We start from the raw sequence: 22,765 nt of genomic DNA on the forward strand, positions 1-22,765 counted from the left end.
AAATTAGACCAAGGAAATAGTTGACACACACATTTGAGGATCTTGCACATTGAAAAGAAAAACTACACTTTTAAAAAATGTTCCGGTTTTATAGTTTTTGTACTTAAAATATTAAAGCTCTCTATTTTATTAAGTTGTATTTATATTAATAGCAACATGTTATATATTAATAGGTAAGAATGCATTTGTGCGTTATATTAATATAATCGCGTGACACATTCTTATGTATAACATGAATTAGACAATAATTTATTAATTTTAATAGCAATTCATGAATTTTGTGAGACTTATGTCTTCTATAATCTAAGAAATGATATCCCATCACTTTTGCCATATTCTATTCTGTAGAGGCAAGTTTTTAGGTCCATCCCACACATGATGGGAGGAAGTTACAGGAGGGCCTGAATACCATGAAGCAGGCATCATTAGGAACCATCTCAGAAGTAGCCTCCCACAGAACAGAAATAGGAACATATTTGTAAATTGGGGGATGCATAAGGTAAAGTAGTTCATGTATGATGGCCTCAAATTTATAAGACTTATGGAGAAAGTGTTGACCAGAGGGCTGATAAAAGATATCAAGATTTGGAATATCTGGTCAGGAAAATAGAAGTTGACCAAGACCAAGAACAAGTACAGAGTCTTGAAAGCGCTAAGAGATCAACTAAGATCAAAATCAGTGATATTGTTTAGAACCAATTTACAGAATTTTGGGGCTTTCTGTAGCAGGACTCATCATCCAAGGTATAGGAATAAGAAATGCTGACTTTAGAACAAACTCATATTTGGAATTTGTTTCATGGGCACTATAGTAGAATAAATATAGAATAATAAATAAATAGTCATTGAGATCTGGTGAGAGGGTTTTTCAGTTTGGAGCCATGGAGTCTAGGTAAGAAGTCAATGGAAAAGAGGAAAGATCAACCAATGAAATGCAGAGCAAGAAACTTTAGGGCTTTGTTTGATAGAAGAGCAAATCTGGGAGAAATGAACATGGTATGTTGGGAGTGGGAGAGCAGACATGGTACATAGAGTTCACAGGCAAATAGAGGAATGCAGGAGTTCCAGAAGTTTGATCTGCAGTAAATTGGTACTGCCGGAGCCAGAAAATGTGAGTGCATTGAATGGATCAGATTGATAGAAATTCAAAATTCTTATATTGAGAACCTCTCAGGAATTTGTTAAATTTAAATTATTTTAGTAACTGAAAATCAAGTATGATACAATGTAAGGTGACATATAGACTTAAAAAAGATATTGATGAGTAGGGCTGATTTTTTTTAAACTAACAACTTGGGGATCCCTGGGTGGCGCAGTGGTTTAGCGCCTGTCTTTGGCCCAGGGCGCGATCCTGGAGACCCAGGATCGAGTCCCGCTTCGGGCTCCCTGCATGGAGCCTACTTCTCCCTCTGCCTGTGTCTCTGCCTCTCTCTCTGTGTGTGTGTGTGTGTGACTATCATAAATAAATAAAAATTAAAAAAAAATAAAAAATAAATAAACTAACAACTTGGAGTTAGTATAGAAATTACCATACATTTCTGGGAACATCATTCTGGCCTCCCATCTTACCAACATGATTATGGTAAATGATATAACCCAACATTCATTTTGCTTACCTATATAATGGAATTTTAGTGACATCATAGAATGATGGTGACAAAATGAGATTGTGCCTATAAATTACTGAGAATATGGTAGATTATTGATTCATGATACGATCCTTCTTATTTATTGAAAAAATATATATATCATTTGGGTTAGGGTAAAAAAAATCCCAAGCATCCGGTGCCTGGGTGGTTCAGTCAGTCAAGCATCTGCCTTTGGTTCGGATCAGGATCCCAGGGTCCTGGGATGGAGGCCCACATTGGGCTCCCTGCTTAGTGGGGACCCTGCCTCGCCCTCTCCCTTTGCCCCTCCCCCCTCAAATAAGTAAATAAATAAAATCTTCAAAAAAGGAATCCCCAACATGTAGCTGAGCAAAGAAATTTTGAAAGTCTATTTTTATGTAAAATGTTATATTACCAAACATACTATAATCCTCCATGATGCAACCAGCATTTTCTGTTGGATGTAGAAATGAGCACTCTTATCTTCCGTCTTCTCCTAAATGTTTACAGACTGTAAGTTTACTCATTCAGGTTGAAGTGGCCTTAGATGAAACACCTGGCGGTGGAGCCAGTTAATAAGCTGAGAAAACCTGATTGGTAACCAAGGCAGGGAGGGAAAAATCCCAACTCTTGATGCTGGCAGTGTGACGTAATATATACGCTTACCCGTAGGTAGCAAACCCATCTCAGAAGGATAAATGGACAGTCTTTGGTCAGCCTTGCTTTTGAAAAATAACACATTGTATGCTACCATGATTTTTTAAGGTTTTAATCTTCTGCACCAGGTTATGCAGATCACAGATCTGCCCATGGGAGATCAGCTCTTTGGAATACAAGCTTACTTGGAGGGGGGTGGGAAGTAGACAAAACTACTAGAGCGATTTTTGTCATTCTTTCTTCACTTACTTCATTTTTATTGAAGGCTCAATAAAAATTTGTTGAAAAGAATTAACATCAGCATGTATTCATAGCTCGTTATCATCTGGATGTGCAGACACTACCACAAATGAAAAAAAAAAAAAAAAACTACACAGAATAGTGTAGTTTTGATCTGATGCATTTTCATCAGTCTATTGATCCCTGGAATTGATCAATCTGCCCCAACTTTGTTATATGGATAAACAAGCCCTTGCACAAAGGGGATTCCCTTACTGATGTATATATAGTAATATTTGAAGATGTTTCCCAAGGAAATTTGTCGTAGCTCACTTAGAAAGACTGGTGGGAATGTATTAATTTAGGGGGATGACGTCACCGGTGTTAGAAAGGAGCTCAAAATTGCAATGGTAGATTGAAGTTTGTTTCCCTTGATGTAATAGCATCTACCTGCAGAGTTCAGTTTCGTGGCAGAGCTCTGTTCCACACTGCTTTTCTTTTTTTTTTTTTTTTTTAATTTTTATTTATTTATGATAGTCACACACAGAGAGAGAGAGAGAGAGAGGCAGAGACACAGGCAGAGGGAGAAGCAGGCTCCATGCACCGGGAGCCCGATGTGGGATTCGATCCTGGGTCTCCAGGATCGCGCCCTGGGCCAAAGGCAGGCGCCAAACCGCTGCGCCACCCAGGGATCCCCCACACTGCTTTTCAAGTCCAGGCTTTTTTGCATCTTAATGTTCACCTACCTCTCGCTTTTGTTCCTGATCTGCTTGGCTCAGGTTGGCATGAGTGTGTTCATGAGAAAGAGAAAGAGAATGTAGAGGCCACCTGGCCACTGTCTATAGTCCCCACCATGGAAAAGGCACAAGTTACTTCTGTTCATGTTGTTAGAACTTAATCTTATAGTTGCACATAGCTGCAAAGGAGGTGGGAAAATATAATGGAAAAAAACTCAATGAAAAACCCCCGCGAAGCTAAGGGGCCATGTTTCCATTACTATGAAGAAAAGGACAAGGTATTTTGGTGAGCAAATAGCTCTCCGAGTCAAAAGGAGTAAATTAAGCAAAATCAATATTATTTAAATAGCAGTTCCAAATGAATGTAGCAATTTTCTTCCACAAGATACATAGACAAAGGACTATTTTCTAGGCCATTCTATGGTGTATAATGAAAAGCATAGTTATCAGTGTTGGAAAAGCAAGACATCTTTTTTTATTTTAAATTTTTCCTCTTTGAAAGAAATTACTTGTTTTACTAGAACACTCCTGTAAGTATTCCCTAAGGAGAGAAACTAAGGTTAGGAAAAAAAAAAAAAAAAAAGGCAAGTTCGTTATTAGAACATATAGGCACATTACAATTTTTGTGAATGATCCATTTATCTACCCATAATTTGCAAGTGATGTTAGTTCAGTCAATACCAAAAATAACTATTGAACTCTTCTCCACACTTTTGAACTTATACATAAAATATTTATATATTTATATACACACATATATTTAGATATATGTATATACTTCTGTATGTGTATATATATATGTATAACGAAAATCAAATTGCACCTTATTACCTAATGACTGGCTTATACTTTTACGATGTCAAAGACATTTTTAATTTTAAGATGGGTATAAGCTTTATGGGAGGAAAATGTATAATTATGAAATAATTCTTTCCTCCCATTTTGTCACACGTGGAATATTATCTATGTTTTATACTAAACATGAGAGTTTGAAATTGAGCAGAGAGGGAGTTATGTATAAAACCTAGGACCTTAATCCCGAAAGAAACCTAGGCCCAATAGCTACTTTCTAGCTCTGTGACTTTGAGTAAATTACAAATAATTTGTCCCTAAAAAGGAGGTAACTCCTGATTCTGCTTCCACAAACTAAAGTGGGGATAATCATATTTACATTATAATAGTTCTGATGAATCAAATGTCATGGCTTATGTAAAGTGTATGGTAAGTAGTAATTGTAACATAGTTGTTTTAGTTCTCTCTTTTTTTTAAGATATTATTTATTCATGAGAGACACAGAGAGAGGCAGAGACATAGAGGGAGAAGTAGGCTCCCTGACGGAAGCCCAGGTAGGACTCGATCTCCGGACCCCGGGATCATGCCCTGAGCCAAAGGCAAACGCTCAACCACTGAGCCACCCGGGTGCCCTTGTTTTAGTTATCTGTCAGTGTGTGCCCAACCTCTCAAGAATCCAGGTCTGAAAAAAAAAAAAAAAAAAAGAATCCAGGTCTGTAAAATGACCTTTTTTATTATGCTCATGATTCTGTGGGTCAGGAATTCAGGCAGATGCAGACAGAACAGAATGTCTCTGCTCCATGATGCCCACGACTTCAGTGGGTGATTTGAACAGCAGAGATGGTTGTGATAACTTGACTGCGACCACATATATGACCCCTCTGTTCTGGCTGTTTGCTCAGTTCTTTGGTGATTGTCTGCATGGCACTGACAGGGGTTGCAATAGCCTACATTATTTTCCCGCTCACACATCTGGTACCTGGGTCTGGAGGGCCAGAAGAGCTCTAAACGAGTTAGGCACCCTTCTCTCTCCCTGAGACCTCTCCATAGGGCTAGATTGGCTTCCTCAGAGCATGCTGATCTCAGGGCATCCAGAATCCACTCAGCAGCTGGCTCACTCCAGAGTGAACATTCCAGGAGGCCAAGGTACAAGTGGCAGGCTTGAGACCTGGTCTCAGCAGTCTTGCAGCATCATTTCCGCAGCCGCCCCTGGCTTAGCTTTGCTTCAGTGAGAGGGGACACCTCTTGATGAAGGAGTGGCATACACACAGAACTATTTGGGATCGTTTTTAGAGACTAGCTACTGAACCAGTAAAATCATATATAATATTCCTTTCTGCTGTTTTCAGGGAATATATATATATATATGTATTTATATATAAATACATATTTATATAATACATAAAATAAATATATTTAAAATATCAAATTAAAATTTTAAATATATATAAAATAAATATAAATGCATATATATTATATGTATAAATACATATAAATATGTATTTATAGTAATATATACATATATGTATATATATAAATATATAAATACATATATATACATATATATGTATTTATAGTATATATAAATATATCTACATAGAATAGCTACCTGCTTATTATTTTAATAGTATAAAATATATAATAAATTCCACATAAATATATAAACCGTATATAACCGTATATAACATATGCTATAACTATGTACATTTTAAAATAGTTATTGTATAACTAATTATTAAATACACTTTGAATAAAAATGTAAATTATTAAATACATAATTTTTAAATAAATAATTAAATTTATTATTGCATTAAGTGCAATATATTTATACTACCTATACGTAAATATAAATACAATATAGATATAAATGTATTATACTAATATAACCTGCTTCAGAAGCTTGAGGAATAATTACAGACTCATCTCTTTTTAATATCGAAATGAGTTCCATAGGTTCCCATCTACCTAACTGGCAGGGCACCATTATATTTTCGTGCCTCTCCTGTCGGATAGTCTATGAATCCCCCCGAGCTTACTCAGTCTGAAGAAATCTGCCTTATATTCAAATGTCCAGGGGAACAACTACTGGGGAAACTGACCTGTCCACTCGCAGGCCCAGTTTTCTGCTATACCTATTGTGACGACCACATATCCATCCCCAGTGGGAATTGGTCCAACGTAATTTGCAGTACCCCTGTCCACTGTAGTGATGCTTTTCCAGACTTAGGTGGTTGATTCCACAACCTCATGATTCCTGCACATTCCTGACTCTGATGAGAAATCTGACTTTTAAGTGTTGTCTAATGTATGGGACATAATGAGTCATGTAGAATCCCCCATCAGATTTAGATCAGAAGCTCGACAGCACTTGATCCCCATTCCTACAAGGCAATTGAGGACCAGCTGTCTTCTTCTCACTGGGGTTTTGTACACCTGCTCTCTTCACTGGTTTTTATTATGCAGGTATTATGATTGCCAGTGATCTGGTCTCTGATGTTGAGGGTCGATCTCTAAGTCGTATTTGTCCTTTCCTTCATGACAATGATTCTGGAAATATGGTGGGGGTTCTGGGGGCCCTGAGATCCTTTGTGAGTTGTCCATGAGGCAAAAACTGTTTTTGTAATGATACTAAGCATTACTTGACTTTTAAACTTTCATTCTCTCACAAAAGTACTACATAATTTTCTTCTGTGCATTTTGGAGACCTACATGACTCAGTGAACCAATATTTTCCAGATGATTGATGCACGATGTTACAAAATCATGGCTAAGATTTTTCACTCAAAATGTGCTATGAATCAATCAGTATTAATGTAAGAGAGATAAGTTCATTACAATAAGTCATTGATATTGCTTTAGAGCTCCCATTGCAACTCATTTTTAAGAAACTACTACTTATTGATTTTTGATATTTCAAAATATATCTAAATTATATTTATAAACTTCGAAATTCCACTTCTGTTTTCCAACTACCTAGCTGTGAGGGGTTGAGTTTTCTTCATATACTTCAACTAAAATAGCACATTTCAGATGGTATGCAGATCCAAGATGAGAACTTATGTACCTTTCTGTCAGATATTAAAGACATTTGCTAAATATCTTTAGCAAAATGTCACTCATATCAATTTTCTTTATTTTGAAAAATGTTTTAATAAAATATGCAATTTATGTTACAGTTATAACATTTTATTTTAAATTGATTAGTAAGTTAATATTTTTAAATGTCTCTTTTTACAACTAATATGATAAATGTTGAGAGATATAATTTATATAATCAAAAGCTCTTCAAGGGACATTGATAAACTTAAAAGGGTAAATGGATCCTGAGGCTAAATGTTTGAGAACGACTGCCTCTTGACAATGCACATTCAGAACTCAGAACGAATGCAAATAATCAAGAGGATGAAGTCAAAGCTCCATAGAACACTTTATCCCAAGCGTCATTGCTTCTGTGCAAATGAGGGACCAGCCCTGGGAGAGAGATTAGGATGCAGTCACAGGCTCTTTTATAAAAACATCTTTCCTGTCTGAGAATGGCTGCCTAATATTGTTTATATTTGCTGAAGCAAGATGCCACAAGTGAGCTTTTTTTCAGAGGCCAAAAAAAAAAAAAAAAAAAAATCCTGTTCTAAATAGAGAGAATTTGTAAATGGCAGCTTCTCTCCATGAAGTTTCATCTAACCGCCCCCACTCCCAGCTCCTGCTACTCATCAAACTTGCTAATGGCAAGATAAGTTACCAAGATGAGCTAAACCCAAATCTGACCAGGTCAGCAAAGAATTTTTCTCAGTTAAGAATTGCAAGGTTAGTGTCAAATTAGAGATAGGTAGGCAAATCATAATTTCCCAAATACTTATCGATCAATTGTTAGCTTGTAACTAAACAAGGTGATTTCCATTTTTACAAAAATATCCACCATTCAAAATATATGGATATCACTCATAATATGTAGAACTAGCCACCTAATAAGAAATTAAAGATTTTTGTATGTTTGTAAATGTTTTGACTATTTGATTGTATGTTGTATGTATTTAACATTTACATTATACATAGATATACATGCTTGTACTTTGAGTACAGGTTATTGCTTTGACTTTAGGTGTAGCATTAAAAATACTTGACAGACAAAAAAAAATCTGTTTCTTTGATATATCACAATGATTAAATAGAGTTCTGTGCAAATAGAAATCTTAAAATTTGTTTTCACAAAGCAAAAATTAGGTAAAGAAAATAGAAGCTGTTGTTCATAGTAATACTTTGCCTTATAACCAGTTAATTTTTGCATCATCTGTACGACTGAAGGTTAGGTTGGAAATGTAAGTGCCTAAGTTCCCTGTTCAGTTACCTATTTCCAGTTTGTTTATTACTTTACATATCTGTTCATTTAGATAATTATCTGACACCTGCTCATGGCAGATTGTTTTGACAGATTATATTGGCTGAGATCAGTTTGTCACCTGCCATCTGTCCAGTAAAGGTGAGTTCAACAAGCTGGCAGTTTGTGGGCAATCGTAAAAGATCCTTTTTTAACGAGTTAGAATTTTCTTTATCCTTAAGGAGGCATTGACCAGAGGGGAAAAAAAAATTGTTATTGACCGATATTAAGAGATACATTATCTTTATTCTCTATCAGGGTATTCCTTTATCTGAAATGCTGGTTTGAGCATTAGTTAGGTTTAATCAGAAGGAGTATGCTATAGTAAAAGAGAACATGTTGGTTTTAAGTTAGACATGCAATTTGGTTGGTATCTTGAACAGCTTTGAATAATATTATTTCTTTGTACTTTTTCTGGTGGAGTTTTGACACTTTAGCAAACTCTAAATATCTCAAGTTAAAATGTATATTTTTAAAGCACATATACAATACTGTATATATCATTATAAAATTAGAGCAACTATATTATTATTGATTTTCTGAATCCATAAAAAGTAAACAACACTCAATAAGGGAAAGGATAATTAGTTACTCAGTGTGTGACTGTATAATAAATAAAAGCATTTCTTAGGAGCAGTGATACTTATTTAAGATAATTTTGAAATAAAATAGGAATTTAAAGAAATCTTGTAGGTCAACTATAAAATACATATAGTAAAAAAAAAATCAGTAGTTTTTCTTTCTTAAAGTGAGCCAATATTTCTATTTTTTAAACAAAGGAGTAATTAATTTTAGAAGAAATAGTAGCAAATGTATCTTCGTTTTCTTCTTTTATGTTTGTAAAATTGTTTAACCAATATCACCTGAACACTTAGCAAGCGTCAGACACTTCCCAATTCCCCCTATTCAGCAAACAGACCTGGTTCTTGTCCTCACTTAATTGTTGCCCTAAAGTAGTCAAACTATGAGCTCCCAGCCAGGCCTCTCACTATTATTATTTGAATATGTACATTTTTATGGCTATAGGAATTGGCCACTAATAATTGTGAAACTTGTGTTGAAAGCAAAATTAGAAGATCTTGAGACATTTAAAAACACCTAGCAACTTGTGAAGTGACCCATGCTTTGGATATATATTTATTGGAGAAGAGAGGACCAGGGGGTTTTGCTACCCTTGTAAATTCTGTTACCCTTATAAATTCTGCTTACTTATCTGGCATGATAGGAATTTTTCACAGACTGCTCTAAGAAAGTAGTCCAACACTATTTTAGAGTACTCTATTGGACTGTGGGGAGTTCAGGAAAACAAAAAAAAGGAAAGAAGAAAAGAAAGAATGAACAAAACAGGGCAAGTCCTTTAAGACCTTCTGATATAATGGGAACACAGCACCAACATAAATACATGGATATAAACACAAGTGACTACAAGAAATAGATATACACAATCAACTGCTGGACCAAAGGCTCTCTCAAGGGCCTCTTTGTGCTATATGATCTCATGATTTGTTGAACCATAGCTTTCTAGAGGAATATACAAAAATCTTAGAGTTCCAAGGGGCATGAAGTTTGAATACCTGGGAGTCTTCAGAGCTTCTGTGGAAAAGGTTTTATCAAAGAATTGAGCCTCTGGTAGTATATATCACACACACAGCATCACACTCACCAGAAGCACAGTCAAGTTGCCATCATGTAGACATTAGTAAAAGAATGAAAAATGCAACCAACTGGACCATTGTCTACGTGGCTTGGAAGAATTGTTCAACTAATGTTTTTGATTGATGTGACCAGTTGCTTTGGCACCATGTCAAGACTGAATCATGCACAAGTGCCCTGCATGAGTCATTGCAGATTCCAAAGATGCTCAGATTCCAATGTGGCTACAATTTGAAATGTACGATTAGATAGATTTTATACAAATCTGTTGACTTTTAAAAAATCTAATGGCAAGAACTTTGTTTCTTTGATTTAAAAAATCATTTCCCTTTATAACTTAAGCTACATCCTCATTCCTTATTTATGGCTGTGTGAAGTATTCTATTTTATGAAAAAAGAAGATGGCATAAAATTTTGTACTGTATGCATTACACGAAATGGTTTTATCTGGATAAATTGTAATTTTTTAAAATTTATTTATGATAGTCACACAGAGAGAGAGAGAGGCAGAGACACAGGCAGAGGGAGAAGCAGGCTCCATGCACCGGAAGCCCGACGTGGGATTCGATCCCGGGTCTCCAGGATCACGCCCTGGGCCAAAGGCAGGCGCCAAACCGCTGCGCCACCCAGGGATCCCTGTAATTTTTTTTTTTTTTTAATAAACAATCTGGCATAAAATAAGTTGGATGATGACAAATTCTTTTTGAAATATAGCACTTGGGGACATTGACATGGACTAAGGATAGGAGTAGCTGTGCCATATGGAACAAGAAGATATAAAGGAAAACACACAACAGAGGTGACTTCAGTTTACTTTAAGTGGCACACATTTTAGAAAAGAAAGGGACTCTAAATCTTCCAAGCTAAAAGGAACAAACGGGAAGAAATAACTGGATACAACAAATGGGAATCATGCTTGTTCCTGAATCAGGCGAGTTAAAATAAAAGGATTCAAGTTCAAGAAAAGATAATTTTCAGAGGAAGGCAGCCTCAGTTGGTCATGTCTACCTTGTCCTAAGGTGAGGACAGAATTACTAATGGCAGGCAGATTTTTAGAAAAATAGCATTGGATATGGTACATACTAAGCATAGTTTTTAATTGGCAGAGGGCATTTTCTTCCAAATCTCAAGGAATTTCATAAAAATTTGTTCAAATATATGTGATTATCTATTGATAAGCATTACACATCTAACAATAAAACTTGCAATATACTAGACTATCTATGGAAATGAAATCAGGAACTCTGACTCGATGATCACTGAGGAACCCAAGTAGATTACTTAATGCAAACCTCTTCTTGTTGATTTGGGGACAGAGACTCAAGTATATCAAGTACCTTCAAATTCACACAGTGCTGGCAGTGTAAGGAAAGACTTTAGAGTCCTGGCCAAGAGCTCTTTCCATTCAGTACATGTAAATAACAAAAAAAAATTAAAAATAAAAAAAATTAAAAATAAAAAAAATTAAAAAAAAAAGAAATCAAAGGCGACTTTAACTACTGATTTTAACATATTAGCATTGTAGAAAGCTTTTGCTATGTGGTCTTTATATGAGGAACCATTAACTTTTGTCATTTTTTGATATTAAGTTTTAAGCACTAATAAAATTTCTCGGTTTCTTGAAGCTGATTAACTTGAAAGTTTATAGCAGGCATGATTTAAAATAGGGATTTTAAAAGAGAGATCTTTTAAAATGAGGCATAGAGTCTGTGTATTTAGATTTTACAACAGGTTCCTAGTTCTAACAATGGGTACTTCACAGTGAATTATCTAGTTCTCCCTTATTTCGATTGATCCAGAAAACCTGTCTTTTGTTTATTGTTTTCGTTTCTTATTCATATTACTATTTCTCTACTGCCTCCCCCTCTTCTCCATATATATGTTCATGAAACAAATTGGCTAAATTCCAAGGATGGTGTAGTGATGGATATATAGCGAGAGGATATATGGCCAATCAAGCCCTTTAATTTACTTCTAAAAATATCAGGGGCATAGTTTATTTCTTTAGTTGAAAGGCTAATGCTTGATAAAGAGGGTTGGAAATGCAAGCGTGATTTTAAAATAATATTATATAAACATCTTGTGGCTTTAAAAACTAATAACATATGTATGATGAGTTATGTTTAGTAGGAAACTTGTAATTAGCACAGGGTCATGTGCATAAGTAGGCAAATGATATCTAAAGTTTCATGTTGCAATATAAATATGTAATGGTGAAAATAGGGGCTGATTTTGTTTATATTTAAAGTTTTAAAAATCTGATTTCATGGTATTTCATGGTCCCATCATCATCATCATCTTTGCTTTATTCCATATATTTTTATTCTTAATTATTATTTTTTATTTATTCATGAGAGACATGGAGAGAGAGAGGCAGAGACACAAGCAGAGGGAGAAGCAGGCTCCATGCAGGGAGCCCGACGCGGGACTCGATTCCTGGTCTCCAAGATCATGCCCTGGGCTGAAGGCAGGCGCTAAACTGCTGAGCCACCTGGGCTGCCCTATTCCATATATTCTTGATGACATCAAGAGATGCGCTCATTCAGAAACATTTATGACACACACACCTTATGTGTTCAGGTATTAAACTGACTTATAAGGACATGCAATGGAAACATAAGTATATTTTATTTAAGACCAGAGTAAAACGGACAGAATGTGTTGTTCGTATGGGGGACAGATATTCATCCTTCCAAAGAATAAAGACTTGACCTCTTGGCTCACATCCTCACTGACTCCTCCTCCCACAGACTGAATGTTTGTGTCTTCTCAGAATTCACCTGCAGAAACCTAATTCCCAATGGGATGATATTTGGAGGTGGGACCTTAAGGAGATGATTAGGTCATGAGGGTGGAACCCTCATAAATGAGGTTAGTGCCTTAATAAAGATTTCCAAGAGTTCTCTTGCCCCTTCTGCCATATGAGGATATAGGGAAAGGCCAGCTGCCTGTGAATCAGGCTCTCCCCAGATATAAAATCTACTAGTGCTTTGACATTGGCCTTTCCAACCTTCAGAACTATGAGAAATAAACGTTTGTCGTTAAAGCCATCCAGTCTGGTGTTTTGTTATAATATTCTGAATGGATTGAGACCTCTCTTTAAATGATGAAGGCATGGGGATCCCTGGGTAGCGCAGCGGTTTGGCGCCTGCCTTTGGCCCAGGGCGCGATCCTAGAGACCCGGGATCGAATCCCACATCAGGCTCCCGGTGCATGGAGCCTGCTTCTCCCTCTGCCTGTGTCTCTGCCTCTCTCTCTCTCTCTCTCTCTCTCTCTCTGTGACTATCATAAATAAATAAAAATTTAAAAAATAAATAAATAAATAAATGATGAAGGCTGATTTATCTAAATAGTGAATTGAAAATTGAAAAGAAGCTACAAATATACCTTAGATTTAACTGTCTCCCTATTTACTTTGGAATTCAAAACATTTTCAGGGGAAAGTACCTACTGTGAGAAGGAGTGTATATGTATGTGTGTGTGGGGGGGTCACACTTGTGAATGTGATAGGTTGAATTTAATACACAGCTGAAATAATAATCTCACCAAAAAAAAAATAATAATAATAATCTCACCAGAGCAGTCCTCCGAAATCATCCTTAACTAGTACTATAAATTACAATTGCATCTCTATTTGACTTAACCTCAAAAATCATAAAAATAATAGAAAACAAGTGGGCAAGTTGTTAATATAAAGAGTCATAAATGGGGATCCCTGGGTGGCGCAGCGGTTTAGCGCCTGCCTTTGGCCCAGGGCGTGATCCTGGAGACCCGGGATCGAATCCCACGTCAGGCTCCCGGTGCATGGAGCCTGCTTCTCCCTCTGCCTATGTCTCTGCCTCTCTCTCTCTCTCTCTCTCTCTGTGACTATCATAAATAAATAAAAATTAAAAAAAAACCTTCCTCTTTAAAATAAATAAATAAATAAATAGTCATAAATGAAAGATTATGGTGATAGAAAAAGATAGCTTACTCTAAATGGAGGTGTTCATAAGCAACCTCATGGAGAGAGCAGCATCTGTGTCAAACTTGGACAAGTAGGTGGAATTTAGACATAATGGAGATTGGTGAAGGATAAGGATAGAAACAGAATACGTAGGAAATTAGAGAACAAGCAAAGAAATTTGACAAGACTGGGGTGTATGTCAATCTCTTAGGAAATGTGTCTTTCTTTCCCCATGTTCAGGTGAAAAAAAAGGGGGGGAAGGGAATCATACTTGAATTTTTTTCTCATATAATCCATATCCAACCTGTCAGTAAATATGTCTATTCTAACTTCACAGTATATGCAGACTCCAACTCTTTCTCAGTCTCTCTACTGGCTTACAACCCCAAAGGCTTCCCTTCTTACTCAGAGAAAATGATAAATTTGTAATGACCGGCAAGGCTCTGCATGATTTGGATTCCGTTATTGCTCCAGTTCCTCTTTTGTGACTCTCCTCTTCTCTTGGAATTAGCCTCTTTATTTATGTCAACGAGGCAGTGGCCCCAGGACCGTTACTTTGCAGCTCTCTCTGTATAGGACACACCTCCCACAAGATTCTCAATGGCTTGCCCTCTTATCTAGTTGAGGACTCCAAATCTCACTTTATCAGTAAGGTCATCCCTGGCCACCCTAATTAAATCTGCTCTGTCCCCCATATTAACTCTATTCTCCCATCAGTCTCCTTGCCTGCCTTACTTTACTCGAGCGAACCTACCACTAAGCATTTCAAACAGGCACTCCTAGACCCTGCTGTGGCAACTAGAGACCCTCAAAATTCGGTCTCTTACAACAACATGCTGCAAGTCATATGGCTCACTTGTGGCTGCACTGTTTGCAATCTTCTCCCTGGGACCCAAGATCATAGAGAACATCTATATGGAACGCTGCTTGTTGTTTTGGCAGAAGAAAACGAAAAAACTGGTGAACCATAGCTGACTCTTAAAGCTTTCTCCTGGAAGTGATGCGTCTCTTTTTCAAATGCATTTCATAGTGTTCAATGCAAGAAATACAGTTGAAGCTGGTATCAGTGAGGGGATGAAATATAATTCTCATGCACCACAGGAAGGGGCATGGCAGTGGAATATTTGGCAGTTAGTTATATAATCCACCTCATTATGTAACAGAATCTATGCTATTGCTTGGTTTATTGCCTGCTTCCCTTCATATCTTCAATAATATTCCCTAGAAATGTACTCCGAAACAGAGATTGTGTTCAGAAAGCAAACATTCTTTGGAAAGACACCTATACAGAAGTGAGGAAGGAAGGACTGAGCAGAGGGAAATACTGTATTTTAGTGTGGTTGCAACTGTAGCCTCAGTCCACTCCACGAGGAATTCTGAAGCTTGGCAGGCCCTTTGGAATTGTCTCTAATTGAGGCGAGGGGGCCTGGCCTTTGCATTTCCACATCTGTTGCCCACTGGCTGCAAGCATCTTCCTAAAAGCAAGTGGGACCTTGCTCAAGAGAGCTCCCTGCCATCGAGCACAATTGCCAGCCGGGGCACAAGTAGGAAGAGTCAGTTTTCTAAGCTGGCAGTCGGAGTGTGTCTGCGAGGACCAGGCTATCTTGGCAGAGCACCACAGCACCAACTGTCTCCACCGGAGTAAGATGCCCATGAAGGTGTCTGATGCGGGAGCCACCATGCCTTAATTGGCTCTTTGCATGACATACGTTCAGTAACCGTTGAATGAATAAATTAATAGTTTGTATAAAATTTTAGATTAAAAAGGCAGAAACAGATTAAGCATTAAGGGTCTTCATGGCCTAAATAAGGCTTAAACTTGCAGGGAAGTTAAATATATACCAGTAGGCTTCTGGAATACTGACCAAATGGCAGCGAGTACAGTGCTTTGAATATGGGAAAAGATAGACTAGGAATAGCCCACAAGAAGCTAGTGCCATATTTCAGGTAGACGTAATGTGAGGCTGAAACAGGCTAATGTCATGGGATTGGAGGTGGGCAGGGGTGGGGCACGAGAGCAACAAAATATCTCATGAATAAAAATTTGGCCACATGGCCAAAGGGCAGGAAGGAGGGCCGAAAAAAATCAAAGGTCACATGGAGAGATTATGATCTTAGTAATGAAATAGACAAAGCAACAACCAACAGCAAAAAGAGCAAAAAAGAAGAAATGAGAAGTACTCTGAGAAGAAAACTGAAGAGCATTCTCTAGTTAGCTTCTGGGAAATTATTCGAAGACTTAGGGACAGAATCATCTCAATAGTTCATAGTGGATCCAGAAAAAAGGCCTGTCACTTATGTATTAGATCATCTTCTATTTTTCTCGTTAACAGTATAAGGCCTGGTGCACCTGGTGGCTCAGTGTTTGAGCCTCTGCCTTTGGCTCAGGTCGTGATCCCAGGGTTCTGGGATCGAGTCCCGCTTCGGGGTCCCCGTAGGGAGCCTGCTTCTCCCTCTGCCTGTGTCTCTGCCTCTCTCTCTGTGTCTTTCATGAATAAACAAATAAAATACTTAAAAAAGGAAGAGACAGTATAAGACCATGCAATTTGTTTACAGAAAGCTAACTGACCTAATTATACCTGTCTTTGGTGTCAGCTACGGTACAAAATTTGTTTGCAATAAAAATACATGAAACATCCCAACTACTTAGAAATTCTTGAGAGTTTAAACTCTAAGCCACACCTGTAAGACGTCCATTGAGACAATTTGCGTGGATGGGAGGTGTCAGAAGGGAGGATTCTGATCAGGGCTTCCAGATGTATGAGCCAATTCCGACCGTTATTTATGAACTCAAAGAAAGGTTATATGGTAAGTGCAATGTCTGCTTTGCTGTCGTGTCATTTCCATCAACTTGGATGACTGAGAACAGCCTTATGTTACGGACAGGTGCTCTTCACAGTGAATTAATGATGTCTACGTAATAAACAAGCTATAACAAATGATAACCTCATGAATGTTCAGACTAGTAAGCAGGGTCTCTCCATTGGCCTAAAGATGCTAATGGGAAATGTTGTGGAAAGGCATATAAGATACACTATATTGTTTGATACATAGGAAATTCTTGACGGATGGAAAAAAAAATCACGTTAGTCACTTTTAGTCCATAATAATTTAGAAGATATTCTGACTAAATATTCCTATTATTCTATATTACCTACATGGCTCACCAAATTCCCAGGACTAGAATACAATAAAAATATGTTTAACATCATAATTAAGAGTTTGATTAATTAATTCTATAATTTAAAATAAAAATTACATGTTCATGACTTTGAGTTTTAAGTAAAATCATCTCATCCTCAATCCTCAGGTAGTATGTCTCAGGAGACCTGTTGAATTATAAAGTACCAAAAATGTTAGGGCCTGATCCCATGAAAGCACATATCTCTGGTACTTAGCACTGGACCTGGTACAATAGATGCTTGAAAAATGAATGAATTAACGAATAGATGAATGCATGCGGAGAGGGATAGGAGCAAATTTGCAGATGGGCAGGGTTTCAGTTATACATGTGCTGTGTTTTTGTACGTAAAATATCAGTTTCCAAATATGTGTTGCAGCATGAAATGGTATTTGTTTACTTGTTACCTATATGAGTGCCATATTTTTTTCTATATTGATTTTTAGGGAGAAACAAATGATTTTGAATTCTTCTAGCCTATGGCTAGACCAGAATAAGATGCATTTCAAAAACACCCACACACCCTTAAAGTGATGGTTGAAGAATCTCTAAAGGCTTTAAAAAAAAGAGTCTTCTTTTTAAAAGTATTTTGCTCACCTTTCTTTAAAAAAATGGGAGGCGTTGGGAAACTTGGGGTTTATTGAATCAAGCAAAGCCTCAATCCCACAGTAACCTGTTCAAGGGTGATATTGATCAATAGAGTCAAAGTCGTAAGAGTCTAACTAAAATAAGCAGTGACTTTCTCGTCCTCAGTGGGTTCTTCATGAGCTTCCTGTAGGTAAGAACACAAATATGATTTTCCTTTAGAGATTTTTTTGTTTATTCTTATTAAACATGCCTCAGGAGTTTTCTAACATGGATAAAGTCCATAGTGCATTCGATTGTGTTGGTTGTTTTTCCTAAGACTTGTTGAAGGCTTGGCAGGTTCAGAAAACCTATTGGTTAGGAATTTTTTTTTTTAAAATTAGCTAAATTCTGCGATAGGAAAATATCAGACATATTTTTATGTGCATTTCTCTTTATTAAGACTTTAACAGAGGGCAGCCTGGGCGGCTCAGAGGTTTAGCGCCTGCCTTTGGCCCAGGGCGTGATCCTGGGGGCCTGGGATCAAGTCCTGCATCAGGCTCCTTGCATAGGGGCCTACTTCTCCCTCCCTGTGTCTCTGCCTCTTTCATGAATAAATAAATAAAATATTTAAAAAAAAGAATTTAACAGATATCTTTAAAATGTAATTTTGTTTTATAAGTAAAATTTTGATATGAGTATTCATGATCACATGACTTGTCTGAAGGAAAAATCATTTGACCTCGCAATTAAATATAACCGCCCGTGATTTTAACTTCAAGTATCATTTGTAAATCTGGTAATGTAAATTCTCTAATCATTTTGAATTTAATCTCTTTTGGGACCATCTGCTTGTCTTGCTTTCTTTAGTCCTCAGTATATTTTCTTTCTTCTTTCACCCTTTCTCACATCCTCAATATCCTTGTGTTCTGTTTTATATTTTCAAATGTTTTTATTCTCATCTTTCTCCATGCAGGATATGGGATCTTTTGGTGGCAAAGAGACACATGCGTCAGAAGAGATATGTTCAGGCATCATCAGACCATGGATAACTTAAATCCTTGCCACAGGTGTCTGTATTCCAGAGTCAACATGCGTATGAAAATGAGAAAACACAGAACAGTACAGAACAGAACAATCTGGCTTCACATAATTTAAAAAAAAAAAAAAGAAAAAAGAAAAAAAAAGGGGGGGGGGGTGGGCAGCTAACAAACTGCAGGATCCAGCCAGGGGTTTGCAAGGTGCTAACCCCTCAGAGTTCCTTGACCTCTCAACCAATCTTAATGCTTGATCAAACAAGGACGTCCAAATTAGATAAGCCCCAAAGTCTTCTTTGTGATACATGTTTAATGTCTCCTTCTCCCACTTCAATTATACCATCTTCATTATGCTTCCTTCCTCACTATCACAGTTGTTAAAATGAAAAGCCTCTTTCTGAGTGCCACAGCTCCATTATGCAGGCCTATACCTGTGCTGGCAGCATGCTCTTCTTCTCACCTCATATTGCCTTTTGCTTGGGGAGGAGATCCCTGCCGTGCATCTCAAACTGAAAACTGAAAGAAAATTAAGTTGCTGTTTGGAGTTTGAGCGAATTATGGAAAACTGGCCCTTTTTTGTCTACCAGGCATGTTAGTATAAGCTATTACCCACCTTCTACCCCATTCCCTACAGTGGTAGCTGTCAGGATGGAAATCTCATCTAAACTTTTTGTCAGTTTGTACCTAAAGCAAGGAAACACAAACTTGGCATTTTCTTCAGACTGCGGCTATCTGTTGAACATAATAGGCCACAAAATGGTTGGTCTGGCTATTTGGGCCATTCTACTGGCTGACTTGAGGCATCGGACTGTAAAGAGTGGTAACCCAGTAATAATTCGTTTCTGGTTCAGATAAACACAAAGCTGAATCAACTATTTGGTAGCAAAATGTAAGCAAAAACTAAATATGAACCGCCTTCAACTAATTTGAGTTCACTGTAGAAAAGCACGGTATTTGATAATTTCACATTTGGGGTAAATATTTTATTTTTTCTAGTTGCTAATGTACTTACAGTTTTGCATGAGACTATCTAATTGTGCACAAGTACAGGCTCAGCTGAAACTTTAGGCCTTCAGCATTAAGGAACTAATTAATTAGAAGCTGAGATGCCCTTAATTGAACTGGCAATGATAAACTAAGCAAGCAAGAATATGGGTGGGTGATCGCTGGTCTTTGGAAAGATTATCTTGGTGGTGTCCACTACCAGGGACATTGGAGAATCACAGAAACAATCTGATGACTGACATGTTTGGCTAAAGTAATCTTTAGGTGGTATCACTTACATGGTGAAGTAGATAGCAGATTGCAATCTATGTGTCATGTTTTGAGAATCTCCAACCAAGGAAAATCCCTCCAGAAATATTTCCAAAATGCTCATGCCTGGGGCCAAGGCAATGATAGCCTCTGTCAAGATGAAAATATTATTGGGGAGGGGCAATACATAAAACCATTTTTCACCATGAACATCTAATCTGACCTGTGCTGGAAGTTGTGCCTCACACACATGAGTTCAGGACAATGAATATCAGTATCCTCGATGAGAAATTGGTAGTCTGAAAAGTTAGGCAACTGATGCTGAGTTTTCTAGCCATAGCTACAGAATATTATACAAGTATTGTTCAGTATATTAACAAGGTTCCTTTGAGGGAATGGAAATCCAAGGCATTGGATTGAGCAGAGATAATGAATAAAATTAAAAAAAAATAATTTTATCTACTAAATCAATTATCTAATTTTTAAATTTCATAACATCACATATCCAAACAGTTAAAGTCTTTAAATCACATGTTCAATTCAGGATAGGATAGAAGAGCTAAATTTGCATTTATGTATTTTTTAGATTATGATACAGGAAATATTTATTTTTATTTTTAGTTTTTGGAAATATTTTAAATATAACTTAAAAACCAGTTTTAATTGTATTTACAATATATGAAGACATTTTAAATCACTCAACAAATAATTGCATGCCACACACAATTAAATTAATTTTGAGTTAATCATATAACAAGATGCATGATTGCTGAAAACTGTATTAAAATGACATATTGTGTCTTGTTTGGTGTTAGGACTGAGAAACAGAGTAAAATACAGACCAGAATTTCACTCTGTGTTATAGCATCACTTAAAACAAAAAAAGCTCCCATGATCTTATGTTTAGAATTCTTATCTATTTATTCTTGAAAATTACCTATTTTAAACATTTTAAATTTATTAATAAAAAAATAAGAATATATCCACAGTGGATATTGAGAGTCTTTATTTCTAATAAGCAAAAGTCCAAAGTGGATATGATAATTATTTTCTTTTTAATATTTTTAAACATCAAGATTAAAATGTAATTTGAATAATTTTACAGATCATAAGTATGCAGTTTGATGAGTTAATAAAATCAGTTAATGCACCTAGCACTACAATTCAATGGGTTAGTGGATAAATGCATATGCCCATGTAGCCCCCACCCCAATCAAGAGGAAGAACATTTCTAACATCCCAGAGTGTTTCCTCATGTGCCTTCTAGTTCATTCTCAAATTGCTAAGCAACAACGATTCTTATTTCTAGCACCATAAATTAGCTATGCTTACTCTTGAACTTCATATGAATGGAGTCATATAGAATGTAATCTTTTCTTTGTCTCTTTTCATTTGACATAATATCTTTGAAATCCAACCATGTTATTCATCTTGGGCATCAATAATTCTTTACTGCTGGATAGTGTCTAATTATATCAATTGACCCCAATTTGTTTATCTATTCCCTTGTAGACATTTTTGTTGTTTCCAGTTTAGAGCTATGATGAGTAAAGCTACTATAAAACATTCTTGTACAAATCTATTTGAGGATATACATTTTCATTTCTTTTAGTAAATACCTAGGAGCGGAATTGCTGGTTCATTGAACAGATGCACACATACCTATGAGAAATGTAATACTTTTCCTTTGTGGAAAAAGTGGTTTTTTTCCTATGTGGTTGTATTGTTTTATTACCCTCTTATCAATAATATATGAAAACTTTATTGTTCCACATCCTTGCCAACCTTTGTTGTTGTCAGTGTTTTATATCTGACCCATTCTAACTGATGTGAAATGGTATCTCATTCTAGCTTTATTAGCGTTGTTTTGTGAAAGTGCTAAACATAGTTTCACATATGCTAGAGGAATTTCATACGGATTAATTAATATAAGTAGGATACAGCATAGAACCTTTTAGGCATGTTTTAAGAATTATTCAATATTCTCATTTTTTAATTTCAATGTAATATTTTCTATCTTTACTATGAGTCCCATAGTTTTGAATTTAATAAGTTATCAATAATAAAAACAATTCTAACAATTATAATCCAGGCAAAGCCATTATGTCACTAGTGATAACTACAACAAGCAATATGAAATGAAGCATAATTTTCAATCTGTTGAAACACTTCAGTAATACATTAATGTTGATAATAGTCAAAAGATCTAAAATCAATTGGTGGGATCTCTGGGTGCCTCAGTGGTTTAGCGCCTGCCTTCGGCCCAGGGCATGATCCTGGAGTCCCGGGATCGAGTCCCACAACGAGCTCCCTGCATGGAGCCTGCCTCTCCCTCTGCCTGTGTCTCTGCCTTTCTCTCTCTCTCCCTGTGTCTCTCATAAATAAATAAATAAAATCTTAAAAAATATATAAAAAAAATAAAAATAAAAGCAATGTGTATTAAATAGGTAGTTGTCAATACACTTACTGGTTTCTAAATCCTATGCTTTTAAGTAATACTCTTAACATTCGGGACTATGCCATACTTTAATAGTATAATGAGGGAAAAGAAGTATAAAACAAGAAAAGAAGAACAAGGAAACAGGCAATCACTGTTATATTTATAAATTTAGTATTTTAAAGTAATATTGTCTACAAGTAGTTATTTTTATAACTAACCAGGAATTATGTCCTAGAGATGATCCTTCCAATGTTAGGTTTCATAGCACCTTGGTAAACTGAAACTAAGACAAATCTATAGAAA

At 36.4% G+C, this 22,765-nt stretch overlaps 2 long non-coding RNA genes across 5 annotated transcripts in view; both read left to right on the forward strand.

Moving 5' to 3' along the window:
* The window catches only part of LOC144291820 (uncharacterized), a 42,192-nt gene extending 21,286 nt beyond the window's left edge, over positions 1-20,906 (forward strand). Inside the window, exons 1-3 of one of the 4 annotated variants that reach the window (XR_013359370.1) lie at positions 4,462-4,566; positions 8,401-8,489; positions 12,398-13,050. This is a non-coding gene — a long non-coding RNA (uncharacterized LOC144291820). Of the gene's footprint in view, positions 1-4,461; positions 4,567-8,400; positions 8,490-12,397; positions 13,051-18,707 lie in introns of those variants that run through there. The other 3 variants (XR_013359373.1, XR_013359371.1, XR_013359372.1) reach the window with 3 other exon arrangements.
* On the forward strand, positions 8,498-10,693 carry LOC144291822 (uncharacterized). The gene is made up of 2 exons (XR_013359376.1): positions 8,498-10,278; positions 10,527-10,693. It is a non-coding gene; the product is annotated as an uncharacterized LOC144291822 (long non-coding RNA).
* Positions 20,907-22,765: the final 1,859 nt, after the last annotated feature.

This window comes from Canis aureus, chromosome 20 (genome assembly GCF_053574225.1).
Source record: "Canis aureus isolate CA01 chromosome 20, VMU_Caureus_v.1.0, whole genome shotgun sequence".
Taxonomy (NCBI): domain Eukaryota; kingdom Metazoa; phylum Chordata; class Mammalia; order Carnivora; family Canidae; genus Canis; species Canis aureus.